The sequence below is a fragment of the Miscanthus floridulus genome, chromosome 19, assembly GCF_019320115.1.
Source record: "Miscanthus floridulus cultivar M001 chromosome 19, ASM1932011v1, whole genome shotgun sequence".
Classification (NCBI taxonomy): Eukaryota; Viridiplantae; Streptophyta; class Magnoliopsida; order Poales; family Poaceae; genus Miscanthus; species Miscanthus floridulus.
Window position 1 is genome coordinate 56440571 of NC_089598.1, and position 24542 is coordinate 56465112.

General features: G+C 45.1%; 1 long non-coding RNA gene and 2 pseudogenes across 3 annotated transcripts; all 3 read right to left on the reverse strand.

Annotated features, from left to right (window-relative positions):
• Positions 1–3277: 3277 nt before the first annotated feature.
• Positions 3278–7781, reverse strand: LOC136529327 (uncharacterized). 3 transcript variants are annotated; one of them, XR_010777257.1, is made up of 6 exons: positions 7464–7781; positions 7117–7243; positions 6685–7008; positions 6333–6413; positions 4389–4452; positions 3278–4224 (listed from the first exon to the last, which is right to left on the reverse strand). It is a non-coding gene; the product is annotated as an uncharacterized lncRNA (long non-coding RNA). The 3 variants fall into 3 exon arrangements; XR_010777259.1 differs by lacking the exons at positions 3278–4224; positions 4389–4452 and adding an exon at positions 5510–5909; XR_010777258.1 differs by lacking the exons at positions 3278–4224; positions 4389–4452 and adding an exon at positions 5925–6223.
• LOC136528601 (uncharacterized) lies at positions 4461–5483 on the reverse strand (annotated as a pseudogene).
• Positions 7782–14167: 6386 nt separating the features above from the next.
• LOC136526067 (UDP-glycosyltransferase 89B2-like) lies at positions 14168–16330 on the reverse strand (annotated as a pseudogene).
• Positions 16331–24542: the final 8212 nt, after the last annotated feature.

The window sequence follows — 24542 nt, forward strand, 5'->3', positions numbered from 1 at the left end:
CCTTTTAAAATTTCCTGCTGCACATACTATTTTCTTTTCTTTTCCATGAGCCGTACGTCCACAGCACACATACCGTGAGGAGTTTCTTTGTTTTATCCGGGTTTTTTTTTTTTGTACATATACCGTGAGGAGTTTCTTTGTTTTATCCGGTTTTTGGTTTTCCTTTTTCTGTTTCTTTTTTGTCTGATCCGAAGGGTGTTCAATATGGAGTTCAATTGCAGCTCATTGAAGCTAACCCATAAAAAAAGAGGGAAGTAAAGGAAAGAAAGAAATTTGTCAAATAAAAGGAAATGTATGACAGCTATATAAATCTCTACCTCAATGGATGTCTCAAAACAAAAAAAAAAACATAAACAAGATTGAAGAATGGCAAGTTCTAGATGAAGTGGATGAACTAAGACATGCGACAACGAGAATGTCGGTCGATGTGGTTGATGATCAGGCTCAATGGATGGCTGAAAATTCCAGTGCTCCTCCTACTATGGATACACACGTCTTGGCCATGGATTTGCCCTTGCACTGTTCATACACAGCTCTCCCACCAACCTCGCCCAGAGTCAAGGTGGAACACCCCATGAAGAGAGATCAAAATCAACAAGTGGGGTGACATTGACATGGTGGAGACATGCCTGATGGTGGAGCGCGCTTGGAGGCTGTCTCTACTTTGACACGTCAGTAACTAAACTCTTATTAGTTTTAATAAGATGAATTATCATTTTTTATGGGTCCTCAAAGTAAGTCCCAAAACTCGGTATTTAACGATACTAGCACATGGATAGTATAAAAATTAAGGTTACCATATATTTAGAGGTAAATATTTTTGGAGGGCTTAATAAGATGAACTACAGATTTTTTTATGGGTCCTCGTAGTCAGTAACAAAACTCGATATTTAACTATACCAACACTTGGATAGTATAAAAATTAAGGTTATGATATATTTCAAGTAAATATTAGTGTTTTAGTTATCATTTTCTCTCTCCCATACTTTTATGAGTTAGAGTACTGTGTTAAGACACGGTGGCGAGTTCGATTCCAAGACAAATTGAAATGCATGACCCAATCATTGGATAAAACTTCAAAAGTCATTTACCTATATGAATTCAGGTAGAGCGTGTCCAGACATATTATAGAGTTTGATTCCAAGATGAAGGAAAACGCATGACGCGATTGTTGAACAAATCTTCTCTGTAAACTATACGTCCCATAGCAAGTAAATATTAAAGAGCCAAAATATTAAAGAGCCAAAATTTCATCTCATTTTTTCGTCCACCTCCCCTAACTAAGTCTAATGTGGAAATTGTCTCTATTCACCCGTCTATAGTTCTCCTATTCTATGTTTTACTAGCTAAACATGCTGGTACGTTGCAACAGAATCCAATACTTATAAGCATCATCGCAAGATGTGAGTTATTCTAACTCGTATGTTCATGGATTGAGGTTATGGATTTAGGACCAATGGATCATTGTGTATTTGTGTTGCCCAAGTCTATTTCATTACCCAAGTTATTATTCTTACTAGCCGGAACCCCGCGCAGTTGCGCGGGCGAGGAAGATCTGAATCATAAAAAGCATGAGAACACAGTAGCAACCATTGAGCGGTTTCAAATTATGGTCCTGTTCGGTCCCATATTCGGCTTGTTCGGCTTCTTTTTTCAGCCGGAATAGTGTTTTTCTCTCACAACAATTCAGCTAGAACAGTGTTTTTAGTCAGTTTCAACTAAGTTTCAGACCAGCGAACGGGGCCTATAGGAAAACGGGAAAGTGGGTGTTACTGGAGGCCACTTTTGTATACATCAAGGATAGTGAGGTTTTTGCTTTTCATCATATGCAGACCTTGGTTGTAGGGTTGCAGCACATGAAATGCATTGAAATGTAAAATCTGGATACGAAAACACATGAAGAGGGCATTCAGGCTGATTTGTGTTTTGCTAATAGAAACAGTCGAATGTGTTAGACATGGTTTGATTGTGTTCTACAATCCTTTTTGCTACCTTTCTTCTTTTGCTGGACGAATGAAACTGAGGCTGAAAGGTAAGACATCGGAAGTCATAGAGGTGTTTTTTTTCCTGCAATGCATGAAATGTTTTTAAGTAGATGAACTGTAACAGCGTGAAGGCAAATAAAAACATGTATATGGTTGAGGAGAATCTATTTTTATAAAACTGTGAATGAGTAAAAATGTCACCAAATGAACTGAGGTTTGATACTTGTACATTGCTGTGCCATATTTTACCATGCGAACAAAATGAACTTAGCACCTAAATGTCACAAAGTCATTTAAGTAACTAAATAGGAGGGGTCAGGACCACTATAAAGGAGTGCATGGAGTTAATGGTGCAGGCAATATATAATACATGATTTTGGCTCCCTGCTTAATTGGCAGTGTCTGGGTCCATTGAAATGTGGTTCCAGGTAATCTATTAAAAAAAGCATGGAACGTCATCATTGATGTATACAGTCTTGGAGAGGAACTGGACTGTTAGTAGATACCAGTTACATTCTTTTGTTGTTTATTAGGAGGAATATATGAGATCTGTATTGGGTGACAACTCTCGCAACAGAAACCTCATGCTATCCTTCCCAAGGAAAACATTTTGTGTTTCCTGTTTAGTTTCCAAATCAACAAAATGACATAGTGGCCGACCAAGTCCCAACAATAGTGCTACAGCTAGGGAAATCAATGACCTTCAATTATAAAGAGGTTACACATGGTAAGCAGCGAGTTCATTTTGTCTCCTGTGTTTACTATTAATAAGTCTGTTTGTATCATGAAGCCTTACTCTGCATTCTCATTGCAAACAAACCCAAGTGATTTTTTATGTAGCTGCACCAGCAAACTTTAGAACCGTGAAACCCACATAGAAGGAAGTGTGAACATTTATTTTGCCTACACTACACCTGATCAGAAGGAAGAAAAAGGGTAGTTTCATTCAGTGAAAGGTTTGCAGCAAGGTTTTTGTATGGTGACGTGCAAACTTGTCTGTATGGAGGATTTTATAAGACACTTTGGAGTACCGGGTTGCAGCAAGGGAAGTGGCATCAAAAGCAGAATGAAAGCGGATGTTTTTTTTTTTGTAAAATAATGGATGGCCAATGTAAAATCGGAAATTGAGGATGTACACAGATACTAATGCACCATTGAAATAGATATGTGCAAGGGTACTAAATGTAATACTGAAACAGTAAGGGTCGCACACTAAAATACATAGGGGCACAGCACACTAAAATACCTTGGAACAATATATAATTTATTAATCGGGCCACTCAAAAATTGTGCCATAGTATAATTTTGTAGAAGATTTGTTGAATTTATAGAATAGAGTGAAATTGGTGACATCACAGGATCATGTCACAATTAGAAAAGCATTGCGCTCCTTTGACTATGTGTAGCAACATCCGCAGATAAAATCTTTCCCCTTTGTTAGGAGCAACATTAGCAAGGCGGCCAACCTTTGGCCGATTGTTGCAGCGTCCTTGCCAAAATTTCCATCAGAATGCCATGTCCAATGTTCAGGGAAATCTGCACAAGTATGTTGTCGAGCAAGTGGATATTGTTGGTTCACGTCGAACCATGCTGTTAGCTTTGTTATGAGCTTAGATGGATCGTCAATCACTTGATCTAAATAGTCATCTTCAGTGTATAAGACACCATTTTCTAGAGGGAGATGGACAGGAAGTCGCTTTACAGATGGATTAGTGTAGTGTATATCAAACTGGAATAACCGCCCTGCTGGTACCATCTGGACTGCCTCTTTTTCTCTGAATTGTAGCCTTAGCAGAGTCAGGATCTTTGTTTGTCTACTTAAATAGATATCTCTCCATGCCATTGCGGTTGACACTTTCAACATTTATATGTGCTTGATACTTGACCAATAGGTCCACATTATGTGGCACCACAAATGTGTTATCACCATTGGCTGGGCGGGCGTAGATAACATGACCATTGGGTAAGACGATAGTGTGCTCACAATTTTTTTTTTTGTAGAATTTGTCACATTTGCCATCAATCATGCAAGGAGAGGATGTCCGTAGAGGTCCGCAGGGACCATGAATCATAAACTTTGATACTACCTCGAAACCTGTAGGATCAATAGATGGATCCGGCAACTGTGCTGATATGAAGGCATCTATTTGAGCGGCATCAAGAGGTTTATCTTTTTTGAGCCAGAGTATGAGGTGGACATGTGGAAGGCCTCTTTTTTGGAATTCAATTGTGTAGACAACTGCGAAAAAAGAACGGATAGCAAAATTTAGAGTGCCTTAAAGCATCATGGGTAGTCAATTGTACGATAGGAACGTAAGATGTCTCAGGCGTAATAGGTAAATGATAGCAGGGTAAGGATGGGGTGATGAAAAAACAGAGATGATAGGACAGTGGGAATAGTACCTCCAAGTATAGGTCCAAAGAAATCATGCTTCTCGATGTCATCCATGAGCAGTTTAAGCTTCGTCTGGAAAAGTCAGTCAACAATATCAGGTCTATCACAATCATGTTGTCTTGGTATGAATGATAATGCGTCCTCAATTTCTGGCCATAAAGCATTGCATGTAAATGTGATGAATAGGTCTGGGCATCCAAACCTACGACATATTGCAACACAATCCTGATAGTTCTGGTAGCAGTAGCGTGGACTTCCTGTGAACGATCCTGGTAAGAAGGTTACCCGTCCTATAGATGAGGCCTCAGTGATGCCATTACTGACAGCTTGAACTAATGCTTTGTATGGGCTGGACCTATATTTTTTCTAAAATGGCTGTGTTCTGAAATGTCTGAGCCGTTCATCTTCAACACAACAATATGCATCAACGACGTACGCCTGTGTTAGCCTGCTGCACCGCAAGGGGGTGTTGAAATCTATAGCTCTGTCATGCAGCCTATATGAATAGTATTCTGCCATGGTGATTCCCTGTCGCTTGATATTCTGCAAGCGAGGACATGTTCTGTAGTATAGCTTCTCATGGAAACCATCTTCTCCATATGGAAATAACAACGGATACTGCATCGCCATAAACTTGCAATGTTTCTCTTCCACTTTTTGGAGCTGAGATGAGTGGTCTTGCACTACCAAGTCACGACCCTCGTCAGTGTTGCCTAAATCATTGACCACCAGGCCAATCACCTCTGCTGCAACTCGGTCACTATAGATATTGCCATGCTGTCTTGGAGCCGAGAACAGCTTGACAGCATAGTGGTCATCAAGGTGGTCAGACAGGTTGGTTGCTGCCAGTCTTTCACAGGCAGTTCTAAATATTTGCACAATGGGGTTGTGGGCATCGAACATGGCTATCAAGGCGGCAGCCAATTATTCATTTGGCACAAAGTTTTTTTCTTGGGCTTCTGCAACCGTCATTCGATTCCTGATTTCATTAGCAGTGTCAAAGATATATAGCTGGCAATATTCTGGTCTTCTAGCACGGACAGGTATTAGTGATCCTATTCGGTGGCATAACTGCCCACTAATTTTGAACACGTAAGGACCATCAGCCTGTTCGTTTCGTCGTAAACGATCGTGGATTATTTACTGTTGGCTGGTTTGGTGTGAGAGAAAAATGTTGTTCCAACTTATAATCCACGATCGTATAAGCCCAACCGAACAGGCTGCATGGCCATCATTAACAGCATTTATGACTTTGACCCTCATAGAAGTCATGGCAAACATAGAGTTGTACCGTCTTATGTTGTCAAAGTGCCTTGATAGTGAAGGATACTCTTGTTAAGAGACGAAGCAAAGGCTGTGGTGGGGCATATATAAAGGCAGAATAATGCTTCCTCCTTTGCAGCACTTGTTGTACGCAGGATTTGCCGTGCGGCTTCGACCATGCACCCGCTCCTCTAGCCAGAAGAGGGCACCACAGTGAGGGCACGTGCAATTTGGTCCTCCCAAATAGAGAGGACCGAAAATGGTGCCTACAGGTTGGGACATCAAGAATAGAGGAACATAATGAGAAAACGATGTGGCTATGCAGTTCACCTACGGAAATGCAACTACATGGAGATAAAAGGGTCTTGGTACGGTGACGGCAGCAAAGTGCACATCTGAGAATGGAGCAATAATGGTGTGTTGTATGGACATGGTTTATGAGAAGTGCCTGTACAGTCTTCATGTATATATGTGTACATGGCGTGTAACAAAAGCAAATAAGCAATGGAAAGACGGGAGTAACAGGAGCAAGTTCACAACTTATGACGGTGTCCATTACACAGCAAAGGTGCTGAATTCTCTGCACGTAATAGATATGTGTGAAGAAATAGCAATAAAAGAGGAACTATTGAGTATGTATTATGGAAGCCCCCAGCCGCTTGTTTGGTTGGTAAAACATGGGCACGTACCCTTTTCTGCTCCGGAAGCTATAACGGACCCACACCTTGTGCGACTTTCGGTGGCAATGAATGACGCTGGGCGTGGCATATCTGTTGCAGACAAAGAACGGAGATTGTTGAGTACGATGGCATAGGTACTTTGGGCAGGCATAGATGGATGGATTTTTCTGATAATAGGAAAAAGCATCACACTGATTATGGAAAGAATATCTGACAGGTCATAGAAAAAGCAAGCCTACAATAGTTTGGGAATGGTTTGAGAGAATTTGAAATCTGACATCAGAGACAGGAATGCATCAGATATAATATACATAGCAGTAGGCACCATGACAGGGGACTAAATATTTGAATGTGGAATGACCTAGCCGTCGCCGGACCAGCCGGGGTTGCGATACCGCCATTCCTAAAGCTGAAGGTGACGTAGATGAAGGTTCACCATGTACTCCACTGGTACGGGCAGATACGTTCCAAAGGGAAATGAACGAATGGTTATGTATGTGCATATCGAAGGCAAGCCCTGAATCAGCAAAGTAAATGGAATCACCAGCGTTGGCAACAACAACATTACCTAAACGTGGTTCATCACCTAGCCGTCGCCGGACCAGCCAGGGTTGCGAGACCGCCGTTCCTAAAGCTTAAGGTGACGTAGATGAAGGTTCACCATGTACTCCGCTGGCACGGGCAGCTACGCGACAAAGGGGAATCAGAGGATGGTTATGTATGTGCACATCGAAGGCAAGCACTGGATCAGCAAAGTAAATGGAATCACCAGCGTTGGCAACAACAACATTACCTAAATATGGTTCATCTACATGAGCAGGCTTGCGCTTGCGGCCTGTATCCATATCTGAACGAACTACTCCGTAGGCAGCGGCAGCATGAGGGCGCTGAACAGTACAGTAAGCAGTCCAACGGAGTGCCTGAATAAGTAAATCATAGGAGGAAGCTTAAACTTATTTCGTGTATGAGTCCGTAGGTACAAATAACGAAGAGGCTATTTTAGCACTGTGGCAACAGCTACCGCAAAAGTTCGAACGGCTGCATAGGCAGCAGGTAGTTCTTTTTTGGTGTGGCATTCCATCGAGCGACTTGAAGGCAGATGACAGCAAGGCCAAATAGAACAGAGATCGAAGGGCTTACGGTGCACAGAGGTGGAGGTGGCACAAGGGCTGCTCCTCCGGCTGGCACGGGCGTGGAGCCGGTTGATGGCGGCGGCGGTGAGTCTTCCGGCCGGCAAAGGGCTACATCCGCCCGGCTGTGTCCGCGACCTGGCTTCGCGCGAGGTTGGAGGCGAAGCAAGACACGGAGGCAGGCGTGGAGCTACGGTGCGAGGCGGGCGGCAGGCAGCAGCGGCGTCCGCGGGTATCCGTGGCGGCGTTTTTTTTTTCTGGTCGCGTGGGGGTCAAGGCGGGCAGTGAGGAGGACGCGGTGGAAGAGTGGAAGACTGGAGGGGTCGCAAGGGAGGGACGGGGCTGGAGGCGTCAGATGAGAGGAAGGCCGGATCGTGCGGAAAGAAGAAGGTCGACGTGGCTCAAGGAGGTAGCAGTAAATGGTGTTAGAAAATAAGGGTAGCGGTTAGATTACTCCGTACTGTAGTAACACGCATGGATCGATTTATCGATCAAATCACATAGAGGCGCTTAACAGTCTGAGCCGATCTTGGTTATTGATTCGCTCACGAGCTCCCGCACCCGCTCCTCCAGCTCCCGCGATATTTTTTTTATTTTTAACATATTTTTAAACTATTTTTAAAATTGACGTTGTTTAATTTTTTTCAACACTAACACTTTTGGACACGCCTGTTTGCACGGCGCGGGGAAACAACTCTGCCACACCATGTATGGCGGCGCGGCAAGGGTGCGTATGTGGCAACATCCTGCCTCGCTGGTCACTAATGTGGCAGGCCTTGCCGTGCCACCGATCAGGGCACAGTTGTAACGCGCCACTCGTCAGGGCGCGGCAGAGCCAAATAGAGGCCCGCGGCCCAGTCCCTTTCCTTCCTCTCTGTTTCACTTCGCGCCGCACAGCAGCCGCCTCCGTGCCGCCCAGCCCCCACCGCCACGCCTCCTAGCCTTCACCGCTGCGCCATTGCCTCCTAGCTCCCCCACGGACGGCTGCCGAATTTTCCTCCCTTGCCGGCTCCCTCCCTACCTTCCTCGAAGCTCCTCCTCAGCCTTGTCAAGGTAATAAAGTTCCTCCCTGGGCTGCATGGTGGATCGAAGGATTTAAATGAGTAGTTAGGGTATGGAGGAAAATATGAGTTCGTTAGAACGTTGGATTGAAGGATTATGATTACCAATGTTAAGGTTAATTGGTTAGTTAGAATTATGATTACCATGTATTCTAAGGTCAATTTTTATATGAATTTTGCTTGTTTGAGTTTGCATGTGAATAAATATATGGACACACTGTTGATGTACCAAATTTTATTTTTTACTGACCAAAGTATAGTTTTTATATAGTTTTCATGTTTGCATCTAAGATAGAGTTTGCACCAAAGTATAGGTTATATTTTATTTGTTGTAATGAAAATGGTTCTCATTGACATTAATTTGTGATGTTTTAATTTTTGTTTATTAAATTACAACCATTTTGTTAGATGCAAGAAATGTATCGGGAGGAGTTTTGACGAAAACGGGGTCGTCCTCGAGAATTATACCCCGACGCGTCTAGCAAAGATGCCCCCGTCCCTCCTAACCTCCCTATCCCTAACTGTGACTGTGGTTTTTCGGCCGACATGTTTCAATCTAGACATCCAGACAAGCAGCGTGTTGCTTCTACACATGCAATCGTTTTAATGTAAGTAATTGTTTCCACTATCTTTTTTTTTATTTGTGTAAGTATGCTACTAATATTTTGTTGGAATCATGTTGTGTAGGGCCATGAGAGATGTTTTTTCTTTCAGTAGATCGACGGTATAGACAAGTTTGATCCAAGGTACCTCTTTTTCGATGATTGGTGTAGAGAGAGACATCCACGTGAGCACTTCCAGCATTGGGTTCCACCCCCCTAACCCCTTGCCAACGACGGCTAAGGAGAAGCACCTAGTCGCAAGTTAGATGACTCGATGAACCTTCTCTGTGCGAATGCGGAGATCGAGCTGTGATAAACTCTGAGAATACGTTAGAGTTTGTGTGTCCAAACAAACACGAAGTAAGTGAAAAATGTATCAGTTTAAATATTTATCTCTATATGTGTGCGTGTACTAATGTATTCTCTTGTAGCATTATGGATTTACGAAGTGTCGTTTCAATGAGTGGCTCTACGGTCCTAAGAATGAATGGACGGAGCCACCAAAGGCAAAGGAAAAGAAGAAAGAAAGGTTAATTTACAAAGCACCTCTAGTCAAGTTGAATGTGGTGTTAAATCCAACTACGGTCTAATCCCTTCGGAGCTTGGAATAGGCTATTATTGCGACTATATGATTAACTATGATGAGGTTGGTTATTTTGTAGTAAACATGAAATCATATTTTGTTTATTTTGCTAAGACATATATGATATAATTTTTTGTTTAAACAGGGCACTATGAAATGCAGGTGGGAATGTTATGATGATCAAGCTAAGTTCTTGGATGAACTGAAGGGGAGGCAAGTAATTGCACGAAAGAGGAGATATAGACCTAACTACGTCAACCTATTCGTTAAACATCACAAAAATAAGATACGTGAGTTTGCTAGACAGCGCGGTATTCGTAACCCGATCGATGTTGGGCTTGACAAATAGGGATTGGAGAGACAGAGGACATTAGAGGAGGAGAGGGCAAGGAAGGAGGCAAGAGAGGAGGAAAGAGTACAGATGTAGGTCTTGAACGAACATGTTGTTGCATTGTATGCCAGTGAGTCATTGGAAGCCTTGTTATTTTCATTGCCTGCTTTTAAATGTAATATAATCGTGTTGCTAACTTGTTGCATTTCATACATGAAGGGATTGGATGTAGCGAGGACCATGCCGCATAGGTGGCCCATGCAAGATTTGAGGAAAAGAAGTTACATGAGCACAGAACGCGAGCTGGTCGCACCGTTCAATCTCTGATTGTGTTGTCTGGTGAGGGGGACGAGGATGAGGACGACACTGCCAGGTTGAGTGAACTCATCGCTCTTGCTGAGATGGGCTTGCAGGCAGAGGAGGCTGAGGACAACATTGGCAGACTGAATGAGCTCATTGCTCTAACAGAGGCGGGCTTGCAGGCAGAGGAGGATGACGACACGTTCTTCACTCAGGCCGTAGATGAAGCAGAGGTCGCTTACTACAGGCGACAGACAGATCAAGGCAATGCAGGTGAGCCTAGCCACATGAGCCAGACAGAGGAGGACGCGTTCTTGACTCAGGCCACAGAGGCTGTAGGTGAAGCGAAGGCAACTTACTATAGGCGACAGGCAGATCAGGGCAATGCAGGTGAGCCTAGCCATAGTAACAAGATTGTGGTAGATGACTGTTATTCGGATGACGAGTTGCTTACTTAGTATGTTTCAGACTGAGGATTGGTACAGGTGTGCTAGTTCAATGTTTTAGATTTCGCATTTGTATTGTAGTAGAACTTTCTCGGTGCTGCATTGTGTTTCATTTGAACTATTTATGTATTGTACCCATGTAACAAACACTATTTAATTTTTGTAATAGACATTGTGTTATCTCATAAAACTTTCGCCACAAAAAATAGTATTACAATGCTGTAATTTGCATGTATTTGTTACGTTCTCGGTAAATAATGCTTTTGCTTTTGTCATTGTCACACATTCGGGTTTTAATTTTGGGTCTTAGTTTGGTGCCCATCTTGTCCAAACATTATCTAGAAGACTATACCAATCACTAATGACCTTGTGTCATGTCTATGCTCTGTTGTTTTAAAAAAAAGATAAATAAAAAGTTGTTCTCACCATTGTGATCTTTCGAAACCCCCTAAATTATATGCATCAAAATCTTGCTGCTGCTGATGCGCTTAGAAGGGAGTCTAGCTAGCGCCCAGCATGGGTTTGCCGCGCCACCGTCCACGGCGTAGCAAGGCTGACGCGCCAGCAGCCATGGCGCGGCAAGGCTAACGCGCCCCCAGCCATGGCGCGGTGGTCAAAGCGGCAGCAAAAGGAACAAGGCACTTCTATTATGTCGTCGTGTCGGTTTAATGAATAGGTCAATAGAAAGGTTAAGTGCACGAGACAATCAATACACAAGTTCAGCAATACTAACTTGTACACGTCCTAAGTTCATCGCAAGTTCGACAATACCACTATTCAACATAAGTTCCGCAAGTCATAACTATGACACAAGTTCATCAATACATAAGTTCGACATTACTCGACATACTACATGTTCCATCAGTATATGGGTGTCCGAGTATAAGTGCATCATGTCATCCTAAAGAACTCCTACAACCTAGGAGTATATGAGTACCACGGACGTCGCTGCCTCTTCGGGCGTGAAGGCAGCATGTTAGGGGTGAACCCAACATCGGTACGGTCTTGCTATTGGTACACCTGGTGGTACTGCTGAGTATAACTAGGACCCTGCAATTACAATATAGGCATCATTACTTACAATGTTTAAGTAATTGTGACGTATATAGCGAAGGGTTGTTTCAAGTACCTATTCGTCGAAATATGTAGAAAATGGTGCATCACCAAGCTGAGACATCCCAATCTCATCGTAGTCCTCCTCCTCCTCCTCATCCTCATCCTCATCCTCGTCCTCCTCATCCTTGTCCTCCTCAACGTCATGCTCCGCAGGACCCTTGACTGGATTGCCGGGAGTACGAACATAAGAGGTCCCACCAGCCGTCGTGTTGGAGGAACCTGCTCATGTCGGCATAGTGCTCGAGCGTAAAGAACTAGACAGGTCCAGGTCATAGGGCATCTCCCACAGAGTATCCACACAGCTGAGCTTCTGTGCCAATTTCTTGTAGCTCCTCACTTTCTGCAAAAAAAGAAAACATAGATGAATGAGTCATGTGACCCATTTTACCACTGTCATGGCTTTAAGAATAGAACATACATCGACGAAGACGTGTAGAATGCCATGCGGCTCCCCTCTAGTCTCATGAAGTCGCACGTCTGCTTCGTCAGACAGACTTGTCAACTGTGATGCCTGCATACACAAGCGAGCTAAGTTTGTATCACTACAATTCATAGGACGCCAACGTGCACTTGTATTGAAATTCAAATTTCTTACCACGTATCTCTGTAGCAGGGCTCTCTGAAGTTGTGTCTCCATCCTTGTTGCCTCGTTGTACGCATCAGCGATGTCATCCTCGTCTTTGTCCTCATCAATTGGCTTGTTAGTGTAGGGGGCCTGCATATGTGTGCGGGTACTCCTATGCAACCATTAGAGGTAGCGGTCGAAGTTGCGTTGGTCGGCGGTATCTCAGTGATCAGGACCCTTTGCCGACTTGTCCCATTCGTGGATGAACAGGGCGTGAGTCATGGCCCAATTCTTCTCCTTGTACCTGTTCCTTCAATTGTACCTACAAGTTTAACGTAAGTTAGTGGTTGTATGTATGCACATGACTGCTAATTATTATGTTTTAGTTGTCGCACCCATGCAACTTTCTATTGGTTGTGTACAGCGGCGGTGAGCATGGCTGCAATCTTCTGAACTGTCTATACACCCTTATAGGGTAGTGCATCTCGACCACGTGAAAGAAAATTAGTGGCCCATTAAAAAGACACTCGTCCGACTCTTTCTCAACGCGAAATTGTCGTGCGTACTAACTGACTGACTACACATATACTAACTAACTATACTAACTAATCTAATATTAATACCTATACCAACAATTCTAACTAACTATACTAACTAACTACACTAACTAACTACACTAAACACACTAATATTAATACCTATACTTACTATACTAAGTAACTTTACTAACTATACATATCTAGCTAACTACAAAACTAACTGCAAAACTATAGATAACTTATATTTACTAACTTCACTAAATATCTTTGCTAACTAATTGTATAAATCTCTATCCAGTCAAACTAAATTTGAATCCTAACCCTAACAAAAAAATTGACAGAGATGCAGAAGAGCATTACCACGACAAAGATTATGGGTCACCACAATCCACCAATGGAAAGCAGATGGCCGGCGGCGGTAATGGCCCTGGAGGGCGGTGGCAATGGCCGGCTAGCCGGCGGCAATCCCCCCTTCTAGAGGACAACGATGGGGACGGGCGGCGCGCGGTAGTGGGGAGATGGAGGGGCGACAGCGGTAGTAAGGGAGGCAACGAGAGAGAGGGGGAGATGGAGATGGAGTCAGGGAGGACTGGCACACAGTGGGGTGCGCGACGCCTGAGGTCATGGCGGGCGGGAGCGCCGGGCGAGGCACGTCGGGCGCGGGCGCGCTGGGCAGGGCGCAGCGGCCGTGGCGGCAGCAGGCTCGCCGAGCGGGTGCAACGGGGTGCACTGGGCAGGGCGTGGCGGGGTGCGGCATGGTGGTGGCGCGGCATGGCGTGTCGAGCGCGGGCACGCTGGGCGGGGTGGCCTCGGGCTTGCCTGGCGGGCGCGGCCGTGATGGGCGTGGCGTGGTGGTGGCGCAGCAGGGCATGCTAGGGGGTGCGGCGTGGTGGTGGCCGAGTAAGACAGAGAGGGAAAGGGAAGCGAGGCCGGGTACAAGGGGCTGTCGCGCCATGATGCGTGGCGCGGCAGGCCCACCGCGCCGTGATGGGTGGCGCATCAGACCTGCCACGTCAGTGATCGCCGCAGCCATTGACTGCCCCCTGCCGCGCCTCCATGCACGGCGCGACAGCGTGAATTAGCCACGCCGTGTAAACAGACGCGTCCAAAAGTGTTAGTTTTGAGAAAAAAAATTAAACAGTGTCAGTTTTAAAACTAGTTTAAAAATATGTTAAAAATAAAAAAAATTTTGCTCCCGCCACGAGTCGCCGCCTTCCAGCACTGCTGCCGCCGCCTCTGCCGCGAGGTCCTTCGCCCTCGCCGCCACGTCATGGTTTTCGTAGATGGCCGTGTGCAGCACCCGCGCGACATCGTCTGCGGACGGTGCAGCCTTGAGCCCGCCCCAGCTCATAGGCACGACCAGAGGCGGACCCAGGATTTCAAAGTTGGGTATGCCCATAGGAAGATTTTTGCAATTGACAATTTGACATTTGACAGAACATAGCAAAGACAAGAGGGCAAAGCGGGATTTGATTACCTCTGATTCTCTGAAAGGAACAAATCAAATCAGCGATGGCGAGGACGAGCTCGAGCTACTGGAGTTGGTTAGGATGGATGGAGCCATGGAGGCCGTCAGCCTCGGCCAAGGCGGCGAGCGGGCGAGGCCGGCCATCGGTGACGCACCGAGGCGACCGAGGGTAGGCCAACAGGGGCAGGGGCGCGGGTCCTGCGGAGCCACGCTGCCGCGACGCCCAGGGTCCGTGGCAGGGGCGCAACCACAGCTGCCGCGCAGGGCAGGGCATGGGGGATGGGGGTGGCACGACGCTACCAGCGGGCTACCCTAGGGTTTCGCTCGGCACTCGGATTCGGCGATTCACTCGCTCCGTCTTCCATCTTCATGTCTGGAGGAGTCGAGATGAGGTGAAGCCATAAGGGAAACTTGGGGAGTGGGCCATGGGGAGTGGAAAACATCAAATGGGCCATTGGGTGTGGGCTAGCCTGTGGGCTGCTTTGCGTTTGAAATCAAATAAGAAGCAGAGAATAACATAGAGTATCAATTTGAGACTTTAACTATATTATACATGTATATACATCTACAAACTACTATTTTTTCCTAAAATGTTGGGTATGCCAGGGAATACCCAGGCACAACAGTGGGTCCGCCACTGGGCACGATGGTGCCCAACTCATCCACGAGCAACCGGGCATTCATGAACTGGTCGGCCATCATCGGCCACGTGAGCATCGCCACCCCTGCCGTCGTGGCCTCCAGCACCGAGTTCCACCCACAGTGCATCACGAACCAACCCACCGCCCAGTGCTATAGCGCAGCCACCTATGGTGCCCAACCGCGGATCACCCTACCCCTCCCGGCCACAGCCTTGATGCGCTCCTCAAACCCCTTCGGGTTCGGCACCGTTTTCCTGGCCGCCCAAACGAATGCCAGCCCAGTGTGCTCTAGCGCAGAGGCCAGCGCCACCGCGTGGGGCAGCTGTAGCACCGCCATGCTCCTGAAGCTGATGTACAGCATGGAGCCGCTGTCCAAGAACCTATAGAGCCAGGTGCACAAATCGGTTGCGGGCATGGCCGTCTCCCCGCCGCGGTCGCCCATGGCGTTAGGCCCCGAAGCCACGGGCCCGACAGCATGCACATGCCTGAGGCCCAGATCCACGAGCGGTGCGCTAAGGTACCGCTCCTCGAGCCGCCGAAATGTGTTGGACACGAACGCCGACCCCTCCAGGTTCCAGAAGAGGTTGCGCCACACCGCCTCTGAGATCTTGTCGCCCTCCTTATATGTCTGGTACAACAACAACAGCTGCCGCCACAGGTACGCCGGGCTGCCAGGGAGATCTAGGAAGCTGATCTGGCTCTCTTTGTCGCTCTCGTCCTCGTGCCTCGGCGCTCGGCGAAATAACGATTGGAGCACAGCGGAACCGTACACACCAGACAGAGAGAACACGATTCCTAGGACGCCAAGCTCTACCGTGAGTGGCTGTGCCCACCCACAGGAGTGGTCGGTGAGTATGGCGACCACGTGGTCTAGGGTGTCCGACCGCTCATGAGCCATAGAGCTGGGCGAAGGCGACGATGAGCGATGCAAAGAGCGTGGTCGGCGAGTCCTTGGCACTCTCGACTCCCGTGGGTAGGGCGGGGTGAGAGGGCTGGATGAGCACCTGGACGGCACCGTCGTGGTCATGCATCCACGAGCGGCGTGAGGAGCGAGGTAGTGGCGGGCATGGCGACGACGGTGACATGGAGGCCACGGGATGCGAGGAGGCCGGCCAGATAGAGGAGCAGGATCATGTGGCGAGGAGGCCAGCGATGGGTATGGGATCACCAGGATGAACGGCCTCGCTGGCGCTGTGAAGCTATCGGTGGCCCTTGTCGCCGGCATGGCGAATGCGAGAGCGACGCCTGCCTGACACGGACACTGGACAGTGGACAGTGAACAATGACTGGCGGCGCAGCGGGTGAGCGAGTGGCAATGGTGAACTCCACTTGGGTGCGTTATTTGGATATTAAAGATATGAAGGCACGCCGAATCGGCGGCCTCTCAGGGTGTCCACGTACGTTCTTTTTATTTAGTGCGTTAGATAGAAATTCCATGGCTCAGATGAGATAGATGAAGCAACTACACCCATTAAATGAAGTACGGTTGCCTGCTGATTGTACACAACACACAAATCGATGGTGGGGCATAGCAGAGGGCGATGGATTCATGGTGGTCGGCACGCATCCTTGCATGCCGCTAGGGTCATGCTTGCATGCATGCAAAAGCTGCTGACGCTTGCTTAGCTTCACGGGATAGCTGGTTGCCCACAACCTCTCTCTTCCTCTCCCTCTCCCTCTCCCTCCCTCCAGATCTACGGCCACATTGGTCGGCCTCCGACTCACCAGCGTGGCCAGGCCCCTGCGATGGGCGCAGCCGCCTCCCTTCCCCCCGCTGCACGCATCGCTCTCTCGCACTTGCTCTAGATATGCCCGTGGGTGGCCGAAGTTGTAACAGAACCAACCAATTTATAAGAGCACAAGTACGAAAGCAATCAATGGAGTGATCAAACCATCATACTTGAACCCATATAAACCCGGTAGTCAACTGAAACCACGAAGGATTTCAAACCAACTTGCATACAACCAAGATCACAGTAATTCAACATAACAAGCCACATGTTACATCCATTTCTCAAGTAGTTCACAAGTTCCTCATACCTCAGAGTACACATAGTTATTACAAAACGAGTTCACAAATAGCGGAAGCAAGTAGTTGAGACCATCACACACACTTAGTTCAAATACAAGCCAGCACCATAGTCATATCCAGCAAAAGCAGTAAGATAAGATAACATAGATGATCATGCCCATGATCTAGTCTTCATCCCCCGCAGGGTGGAGACAATACTTGCAGTAGCCATTATAGAGCACGTCATCTGCAACAAGGGGGAAATAAACCCTGAGTATGAGAATGTACTCAGCTAGACTTACCCATCGTAAACCAGAAATAAATGACACCAAGGAGTATGCAAGGCTTTATCGGTGGATCTTGCTTGACAACCATTTTGCATAAAATCTTTAGTGATAAGAGAGCATAATTTAATTTATGAGTAAGCAGCAAGTTATCAATATTAACCTGTCAACTAGATTAGCACCTGTACTAGAGCAAGCAATTGATTAACTCCAAACATTAGTAACCATATCCGGTATAATGTGGTATCATCATTATCATCGATTTAACCATCAAGTTCCATTAAGTGCATCTACGTTGTCGCTGCTCAGTCAAGTTCTCACTATCCGGGAGAGACGGTGATTCGAATCGATTCCTATCCAACTGGAGGGGTATTCCTAACACAAATCCAGGCATACCGCGTGAAGGCAACCATAGGTCACCTTTGGTACAACTCAGGAATCACGGTTCTGAGCAGCGCCGCACCCTTAGGGAGTCCACTCTACCAGGTGGTCAATCTCATCTCAGACTTATGCCAATAGCTCCCCGCACATCCTTACTACCGCTAGGGTGCGCACTTTCACTTCCTAGACTTTTGGCCTGAATTGAGCTACTCGGCTTTGTGGTCGAAACGAGTTATCCTGCCAACTAAGTGATAGGCATGCGTTCAACATGACATGAGGACGTACAACGAATCGGTCCTTAACCGACATAGACGGGGATAGATCCACACCCAAGACCTCCTTGCCTTGTTGCTTCTCTATCGACATCCCGCCCGGTCATAATTCATTATTAACACATGGTTATCTTCCAAGATAGCAATATATAGCCAACCGTGACTGGACATCATCCTAACTTGCAGGTTATAGGAAATCACCTGACTTTTACCGGTCTAAGCATGGCTAAGCTTTGATTCGCTCCTGGACCAAAATAGGCTTCAGGGTATGTATACTGGCCAAGGAATAGATATATATGCAACAAGTGTTTGCATCCAGTTCCTATCACTTAATGCATTAATAAATAAAGATACTCAAGGTAACCATTTTCAAAACATAGGAGACTTAGAATGCTCCAGGGCTTGCCTTTTAGAAAAGATGAAGGTTGGTGATCGGGACACTCAAGAACTTCCTCGTCGGCTCCTTCTTCGGGTGTCTGCTCCTGAGCTTGCTGCTGCTCCTCCGGAAGTACTGGCTCGAATTCCAGAAGCGTGACTCCCTCCGGAACACCTATTGCATGCATATGCATAGTATAAGAATCATGCATGCACAAGAGATGGAAGGTGATGATGAAATGTACAGCCATGTATGAATGGACGCATGAAAGACATAATGATACAAGATTAACATCGATTTTACCGAGTAGGTGCATATCTCTTTTAGAAAACAAGAACGGCACACTCACCAAGTTCTAATAACCTAAGATAAAGTTGTTCATCTTCAGTAAGAGGTCTAGCACCTACAACTAACAATTTATCTTAATTAGCCTAGCATCTAAATTACCACATCAACTCATATAAAGCAAGCAAGTCATTCACTGCGCTCAACAGTTTTCAGGCTGCAAACAGTAGCTACAAGTTTAATCCATAACTGGAGTTCTACAGATCCAAATACCATGATTTAAGACTTTCTGGAAAGCTTATAAAAGTGTCTACAACTTTCAGTTAATCACCAAAGACTAATTCAAACTCAAACTAGGTCACCCAGACTGATCTTGCAAAACTGTCCGTGGATTCCAGAGAGTAGACAGTTGGGAGTGCTGTCTTCCAACTGATATAACTCTCAAACTACGAGGCCAAATGCCTTGAAATTTCGACACAACCTAGATAAACAAATTTCCTACAACTTTGTTATTGACCACTTTCCCAGAAAACCAATTTATCATGGTGAACTTTATAAAGTTCCCAGAATTATCCAGAAAGACACAACGCAAGAAATAATTATTAACTTACACTGTAAACATACAAACAGACAAGACCAACTTTACTAACTCATCATACATGTTGAAAGAATACCAGAAAACATAGTGTCCATTCGTAAATAAATTATTTTCATACCTTTAATAATTTATTTAGAGACTTAGGTTAAATAATAAACACATATCCAAAGTGTACATAAAATTCCACCAAAATTACAGTAGCTTATACATGTCTCCAATAGGCTACTACATAAATTTCACATCATTTGAAGAACTATCACATCCTACACCAAAATGACAAGTCATAAAGGCTTAAAGTGGCATAAATAAGAAACCCTAGTGAAAAGTGTCAAGCAACAGATTTTATATTTTTCTTAGGTTCATTATAATACCATAACACTGTACAAAAAGTTTCATGCTCACTGGATACATATTTTTACCATGAAAAATAGCACAAGAATCTCCTAATTATAAAAGGGAAATTAATAAATCCAAAACTATCCATGAAATGACTCACAAATTTTTATTAGAGCTTCTACTCATCAAGAAGAACTCACCCACAAAATTTCATAATTTTTGGAGTACAGGAACTCAAGATATAATTTAAACAAATTTGCATGCATTTAAAAACACATTTCAAGTTCCTATTTAATTCATCCAAAATTTCCACTTCAAGTGCTCATGCCATATTTTTCCTAAATACTATACTTCACTGTGATTCTACCAAAATTAGAATCACTCCATTTGGATCTACACACAAAGAGATACAAAATTCACAAAATAGCATCAAAATCTGAAATAATGAACTAGCTTCACTAGCTTGAGTCACTAGCGCATGGGACCCACGTGTCAGCCGGGCCCGCTGGTCAGTGAGACTGAAATAGGGGACAGCGGCTGTGACTACGTGAAAATGGCGTAGCTCATCGGCGGCTACTCCTCCGGCGAGACCAAGGGTACTGACATGCTCCCAGCGACGATACGCACCTACCTATGCCTTTTCCCCAACTGCTACCGAGCCTTAGCTATGACGGCGTCTGCAATGGTGGACGGCGGCGAGGCCACTGCGGAACTCCGGTGATAGCGAGTCCCCATTGCCCCACCCAAGCACGGTACAAGCTTCCCGGGGTCACTACGGAACTAGCGAGGTAGGAAACGGAGGGTGAGAAGGACCCTAGCTACCACGACCACGGCGGCCTCGAGCTCCGGTGAGCCTCGGCCATGGCAGAAATGACTAACGCGGCCTCACAAGGGTTGGGTGGCTGTATGGAGATGATGACGGGATAGAGGAGCTCAAGGCGGAGCTATGGGTGAGATGGAGCAAGGCAAAATGCGGTGGCGAGCGTGCAGGAACTCAACGGAGCTCTCGGCGACAATGGCGCTCCGCCGCAGAGAAGAAGAAATATGGCCGCTACCTTGACTCTCTGGCTCAAAGGCGAGGTGGACGAGCTACAGAGGATGACGGTGGAGTTATGGGCTAGCTGGAGTGAGCAATGATGCAATGGCGGGCGAGCTAGGCGATGGCGTGCGCTCGGCGGTAATGGCGGAGCGGCGCTGCACTCGGTTCTGCGTGGACTGATAAGGCGAGGAGGCACGGGTGAAGCAAATGCTCGAACCAGCAGGCACGTGGCATTGTTGTGTCCGTGATGGCCTAACCAGCGGGGGCAACGCCGGTGTATGACCTCCACTTGGCGCGCGCGGCCTGAGCTCGGTCAGCCATGACTGACTGGCCGAAGCATTGTAGACATGATTCAGTGAAAACCGATGGAGCCTGATAGCGAGTTTTCAATGATCAATAACTCTTAAACTGTGATGATCTAGCTCTAGGTTAAGTTGACAAAGTTGGAGATTGAAGTGAGAACTACAACTTTTCCAATTGGCACTCGAGCTGATTCGGTCAGGTTAGGGAGATACAAGGCTCCAAACAATGGTACATGAAACTAAAAATCATCTGCCAGACTTAGAAAATTTCTAAGTAAAGAATCAGCACTGATTTCTGGCTTGTGGGCCCAATTTGAACATGTTATACACATTTTCATGAGTTGGCTCCTAAACAAAGTTTATTCCTTATAAAATTTGCTACAACTTTGCTTTAGGTTGCTCAGACATGCAAACACTCTAAGTTGTACTTTTTAAATAGTCAAACTTAGGAGCTCTAGTGTTCTACAATGGTCAAACCATGACTTGGAAGTGTAATTAGGCAATAAGACCAACATAAACATTGTTCCTAATTACATCCTAAGTATAGCTAAGTTGTTTAAGAGGACATTTAACACACATTTGCATAAACCACTCATGAGCACTCACAATTGCTAGCATAGAACCAAACAATTCAAATGAAACACACATGAAATGATACATTCATCATGGTATGATGCTTATGAATGAGATGATAATGCACATGCTCATGTGATGCAAGTGTTTTAGTGCAACCATAACACTGAGGTGTTACAGCCCTCCCCCTTATAAAAATCTCGCCCCGAGATTTGAAAAGCGTACCATTTTGAATAAAAGGTAGGGTATACATCCTTCAAATAATCTTCCCGTCCCCACGTTGCATCGCTCTCACTACCTTGGTTACTCCACATAACCTTGTAAAACTTGACCACACGGTTTTGGGTTACTCTCTCTGGTATCAATAACCCGCACTGGCCTTTCTTCATAGGATAGATCTGATTTCAACTTGATATTTCTCTATGAAACTCTTTCTTTGGGAATACGGAGACATTTCTTCAATTGAGATACATGAAAAACATTGAAGATAGCTCTCATCTTGTAAGGTAACTCTATCTTGTAAGCCACATTCCCACTCTTCTCTATGATCGGATATGGACCTACATACCTAGGTGCAAGCTTCCTTTTTACTCCGAATCGCTGCACACCTTTCATTGGTGATACCTTCAGATAAACATGATCACCCACTTCAAACTCAATGGGCTTTCTTCTTTTATCTGCATAGCTTTTCTGCCTAGCTTGAGCGACTTTCATATGTTTTTGGATAGTACGGACTTGTTGTTCAGCCTCTTCAACGAAATCAATGTCGTAGTATCTCCTTTCTCCAGATTCAACCCAGTTCAAAGGAGTTCTACACTTACAGCCATACAACGCTTTGAACGGGGCCATCTTGATACTTTCTTGATAACTATTATGATAAGAAAATTCAGCCAAGGGTAACCACTTATCCCATAAACCTTTGGATGATATGACACAAGCCCTTAACATGTCTTCCAATATTTTATTCACTCGCTCTGTCTGTCTGAAGGTTTGTGGATGATAAGCAGAACTTCTAACTAAGTTGGTCCCTATCATCTTGTGCAAATGTTCCCAAAAACGAGCGGTGAACTGAGGTCCTCTGTCAGATACAATGGTTCTAGGAACACTATGGAGACGTACTATCTGATTAAAATATAACTCAGCATAGTCACTTGGTCGATAGTCAACTCTAACTGGTATGAAATGAGCAGACTTTGTTAAACGATCCACTATTACCCATATGGAATTAAAATTCTTTTGGGTAGGAGGAAGTCCAACAATGAAATCCATACTAATCTCTTCCCACTTCCATCCTGGTATAGAAAATGGTTGGAGAAGTCCAGCAGGCTTCATGTGGATTGCTTTGACTCTACAACAATTGTCGCTCCAGGGCGGTAGTGCTAGTGCGGCCATCAGTAGTTGCATTGTAACTTGGGTGTGAGAGGATTACCTTACAGGATGAGAAATCTATAACAGAATAATTAAAGATAAGGGAGGGAGTGATGCAAAAATGGAATGGCATGAGTAAACATGATGCATGCATGTTCCGTACGTCCTCACGAATCTTAAGAAAAATTTAACATTCTAGCAACATAGACGGTGGCATACATATGTTCTCTCATATACGTATCTAGTTGAGCTACATGTTGCGTTGTTAGTGTACCTACAGACAATTCATTGCAACCCATCCCACAAGAGATAAATAAGCATACAATGAAAGCAGTAAACTAAGATACGCTCCATATATATATCCCATATGTACATACTTTGGTATCCAAAGCTACCCGACAGATGTACCCACAATTAAGTACCTTCATATATACATGTGTGTAATATGTAAATATTCCAGTAACCACAACTAACTCTCCCCTAGACCGACTATTGGACGGTCATGCTCTCACAACTCACACTTACCTAGGCATAGAGGCAATTGATCCATACATTACCACCCAAGCGGATGACATCCATACAATAGCACGCCGTATGGACGACAAAATAAAATGAAAGCAATTACCCCCCAAAAGTCATTACTTAAATAAGCCACCTAAAAGTCCTTATTTGGGCATAGAGGATATGACCACTGGCATACTTAGATAAAATTTCAGATTTGAACACCTATATATAAGTAGCTATAAGTTGTCAAAACTGATTTTCGCAAACAAAAACCTTTGTTTTAAATACACATGAGACATGTTTAATGTTGAATCTAGCTCTGATACTAGCTATAACGGAACCGACCAATTTATAAGAGCACAAGTACGAAAGCAATCAATGGAGTGATCAAACCATCATACTTGAACCCATATAAACCCGGTAGTCAACTGAAACCATGAAGGATTTCAAACCAACTTGCATACAACCAAGATCACAGTAATTCAACATAACAAGCCACATGTTACATCCATTTCACAAGTAGTTCACAAGTACCTCATACCTCAGAGTACACATAGTTATTACAAAACGAGTTCACAAATAGCGGAAGCAAGTAGTTGAGACCATCACACACACTTAGTTCAAATACAAGCCAGTACCATAGTCATATCCAGCAAAAGCAGTAAGATAAGATAACATAGATGATCATGCCCATGATCTAGTCTTCATCCCCCATAGGGTGGAGACAATACTTGCAGTAGTCGTTATAGAGCATGTCATCTGCAACAAGGGGGAAATAAACCCTGAGTACGAGAATGTACTCAGCTAGACTTACCCGTCGTAAACCAGAAATAAATGACACCAAGGAGTATGCAAGGCTTTATCGGTGGATCTTGCTTGACAACCATTTTGCATAAAAGCTTTAGTGATAAGAGAGCATAATTTAATTTATGAGTAAGCAGCAAGTTATCAATATTAACCTATCAACTAGATTAGCACCTGTACTAGAGCAAGCAATTGATTAACTCCAAACATTAGTAACCATATCCGGTATAATGTGGTATCATCATCATCATCGATTTAACCATCAAGTTCCATTAAGTGCATCTACGTTGCCGCTGCTCAGTCA